At 41.5% G+C, this 4294-nt stretch overlaps 1 non-coding gene across 1 annotated transcript; it reads right to left on the bottom strand.

Annotated features, from left to right (window-relative positions):
• Positions 1-661: 661 nt before the first annotated feature.
• On the bottom strand, positions 662-769 carry LOC127747241 (small nucleolar RNA R71). Its single transcript, XR_008009043.1, has one exon. It is a non-coding gene; the product is annotated as a small nucleolar RNA R71 (small nucleolar RNA).
• Between the last annotated feature and the right edge of the window lie 3525 nt (positions 770-4294).

Here is a 4294-nt window from a genome sequence, read left to right on the forward strand (position 1 = left end):
TCTTTTCCTCTGACACCTCAAGGAATCTCTATCCTGTGACATAGAGGATTCCATACTTTCTTGTTCTCTTCTATTTCGTATGAGCAGGAGCAAGAACAAAAGCATTCTTGTTGAGCCTGATCCTGAACCTGAAAGGACCTTGAAGCGAAAGCTAAGAGAAGCTAAAGCACTACTCTCTGTAGAGGACCTAACAAAAATCTTCAAACAAGAAGAAGACATGGCAACCGAAAACAACAACAATGCCAACAATGCAAGGAAGGTGCTAGGTGACTTTACTACACCTACTCCCGACTTCTATGGGAGAAGCATCTCTATCCCTACCATTGGAGTAAACAACTTTGAGCTTAAGCCTCAATTAGTTTCTCTAATGCAACAGAATTGCAAGTTCCATGAACTTCCATTGGAAGATCCACACCAATTTCTACCGGGATTCTTGCAAATTTGTGACACTGTTAAGACCAATGGAGTGAGTCCTGAGGTCTACAAACTTATGCACTTTCCTTTTGCTGTAAGGGACATAGCTAAAATATGGTTAGATTCTCAACCAAAAGAGCACAGAGCTAGGATATGGTTGGACTCACAACCTAAAGAAAGCCTGAACTCTTGGGAAAAGCTAGTCAATGCCTTCTTGGCAAAGTTCTTTCCACCTCAAAAATTGAGTAAGCTTAGAATGGAAGTCCAAACCTTTAGACATAAGGAAGGTGAATCCCTCTATGAAGCTTGGGAAAGATACAAACAATTGATCAGAAAGTGTCCTTCTGACGTGCTTTCTGAATGGAGCATCATAGGTATCTTCTATGATGGTCTGTCTAAACTGTCCAAGATGTCATTGGATAGCTCTACTGGAGGATCTCTTCATTTGAAGAAAACGCCTGCAGAAGCTCAAGAACTCATTGAAATGGTTGCAAATAACCAATTCATGTACACTTCTGAAAGGAATCCTGTGAATAATGGGACGAATTAGAAGAAAGGAGTTCTTGAGATTGATACTCTGAATGCCATATTGGCTCAGAACAAAATATTGACTCAGCAAGTCAATATGATTTCTCAAAGTCTGTTTGGAATGCAAGCTACACCAAGCAATACTAAGGATGCTTCATCTGAAGAAGAAGCTTATGATCCTGAGAACCCTTCAATGGAAGAGGTGAATTACATGGGAGAACCCTATGGAAACACCTATAATCCTTCATGGAGAAATCATCCAAATCCCTCATGGAAGGATCAACAGAGACCTCAACAAGGTTTCAACAACAATAATGGTGGAAGAAACAGGTTTGGCAATGGCAAGCCTTTTCCATCATCTTCTCAGCAACAGACAGAGAATTCTAAGCAGAGCCACTCTGACTTAGCAACCATGGTCTCTGATCTAATCAAAACCACTCAAAGTTCCTCCATTAGAAACTTGGAGGCACAAGTGGGTCAGCTGAGTAAGAAAGTTACTGAACTCCCTCGTAGTACTCTTCCAAGTAATACAGAAGAAAATCCAAAAGGAGAGTGTAAGGCCATCAACATGGCTGAATTTGGAGAGGAGAAAGAGGCAGTGAGTGCCACTGAGGAAGACCTCAATCGACGTCCACTAGACTCCAATGAGTTCCCTAATTAGGAATCATGGGAATCTGAGGCTCACACTGAGACCATAGAGATTCCATTGGATTTACTTCTGCCATTCATGAGCTCTGATGAGTATTCTTCCTCTGAAGAGGACGAAGATGTCACTGAAGAGGAAGTTGCTAAGTACCTTGGAGCAATCATGAAACTAAATGACAAGTTATTTGGTAATGAGACTTGGGAGGTTGAACCTCCTTTGCTCACCAAAGAACTGGATGACTTGACTAGGCAGAGATTACCTCAAAAGAGACAAGAGGCTTATGGACTTGTAGAGGATGTTCTGGTAAAGATTGAAGACCATTACATCCCTGCTGATTTCATAGTCCTAGAGACTGGGAAGTGCATGGATGAATCCATCATCCTTGGCAGACCCTTCCTAGCCACAACAAAGGCTGTGATTGATGTTGACAGAGGAGAGCTGATCATTCAAGTGAATGAAGAATCCTTTATGTTTAAAGCTCAAGGATATCCCTTTGTAACCATGGAGAGGAAGCATGAAGAGCTTCTCTCAAAACAGAGTATAGAGCCCCCACAGTCAAACTCTAAGTTTGGTGTTGGGAGGCCACAACCAAATTCTAAGTTTGGTGTTGAACCCCCACATTCAAACTCTAAGTTTGGTGTTGGGAAGTTCCAACATGGCTCTGAGTATCTGTAAGGCTCCATGAGAGCCCACTATCGAGCTACTGACATTAAAGAAGTGCTTGTTGGGAGGCAACCCAATGCTATATTTATCTATTTTCCATTGTTATTTTATGTCTTTTATAGGTTGATGATCATGGGAAGTCACAAAATCAATTGAAAAAGCAAAAACAGAATGAAAAATAGAAAGAAAAATAGCACACCCTGGAGGAAAATTTGCTGGCGTTTAAACACCAGTGAAAATAGCAAATGGGCATTTAACGCCCAGTCTGGCACCATTCTGGGTGTTTAACGCCAGAAAGGGGCACCAGACTGGCGTTTAACGTCAGGAATGGGCAAGAAGCTGGCGTTAAACGCCAGAAATGGGCACCAGCCCGGCGTTTAACGCCCGGATTGGCAGAAGGAGCATTTTTGCTCGCCACTTGGTGCAGGGATGAATTATCCTTGACACCTCAGGATCTGTGGACCCCACAGGATCCCCACCTACCCCACCACTCTCTCTCTTCTTCACCCATTCACCAATCACCTCAACACCTCTTTCCCAAGAACCCCTCACCTATCAAATCCTACCATTCTCTTCACCACTCACATCCGTCCTTCATAAAATCCCACCTACCTCACCATTCAAATTCAAACCACTTTCCCTCCCAAACCCACCCATATTGGCCGAAAAACAAAGCCACCTCCATCTCCTCTATTTCTTCTTCTTCTACTCTCTTCTTTCTTCTTTTGCTCGAGGACAAGCAAACCTTCTAAGTTTGGTGTGGTAAAATCATTGCTTTTTGTTTTTCCATAACCATTTATGGCACCTAAGGCCGGAGAAACCTCTGGAAAGAGGAAAGGGAAGGCAAAAGCTTCCACCTCCGAGTCATGGGAGATGGAGAGATTCATCTCAAGGGTGCATCAAGACCACTTCTATGAAGTTGTGGCCATGAAGAAGGTGATCCCCGAGGTCCCTTTCAAACTCAAAAAGAGTGAATATCCGGAGATCCGACATGAGATCCGAAGAAGAGGTTGGGAAGTTCTTACCAGCCCCATTCAACAAGTCAGAATCTTAATGGTTAAAGAGTTCTATGCCAATGCATGGATCACCAAGAACCATGATCAAAGTGTGATCCCGGACCCAAAGAATTGGCTTACAATGGTTCGGGATAAATGCTTAGATTTTAGTCCAGAAAATGTAAGGTTGGCATTCAACTTGCCCATGATGCAAGGAGATGAACACCCCTACACTAGAAGGGTCAACTTTGATCAAAGGTTGGACCAGACATAAGAATAACAAGAGGCCATAGCAGTGTTTTAGTGGAAACATAAAAAGTGACATTCTTACCTAAGAAACAATAAAGTGATGCTGCAACAACTTTCTGCATGAACACCCCATTAATCAATGTCAATTACTTACTGATATGGCTAATGAATTTACTTTCTGTTTCATTCTTTCTTCTCAATAACTCAGGACTTGCTTAGGGACAAGCAAGTATTAAGTTTGGTGCCATGATGCCAAGGCATCTTAGGCTAGTTTCACTAGCATTTTTTTGTTAGTTTTAGTTGTTTTATGCATTTTCTTGAGCTTAAAGTAACCAAGAATGGTTAAATGAACAACAAAGTAATGAATCATCCAAACAGTGTAATTTTGATGCAAATTCCATGAGTTTTTAGTTATATTACTTGAATGCTATGAATGGAAGATTTCTCATGAAATTTTGCAAGACTTTGATGCAATTGTGTGGATGATTTCAGGGAAGAAGAGGCTAGGCAAGGAAGCAACAAAATCAATAAAGGAAGCTTGAAGATCACATGTGGAGTTTAAGTTCCAGTTTAAGCTTAAACTGGAACTTAAACTGCCAAGCCATATAATGCTAAAAGTGGCGTTTAACCTCCAGTTTAACCTTAAACTGGAAGTTAAACGCCAGAATAAGAAATGCACCAAAGCTAAAAGTGGCGTTTAACCTTCAGTTTAAGGTTAAACTGAAGGTTAAACGCCAGAATCATGAAAGCTGAGAAAAGAGGAAACTGGCGTTTAACCTCCAGTTTAACCTTAAACTGA

This window comes from Arachis duranensis, chromosome 4, assembly GCF_000817695.3.
Source record: "Arachis duranensis cultivar V14167 chromosome 4, aradu.V14167.gnm2.J7QH, whole genome shotgun sequence".
Classification (NCBI taxonomy): domain Eukaryota; kingdom Viridiplantae; phylum Streptophyta; class Magnoliopsida; order Fabales; family Fabaceae; genus Arachis; species Arachis duranensis.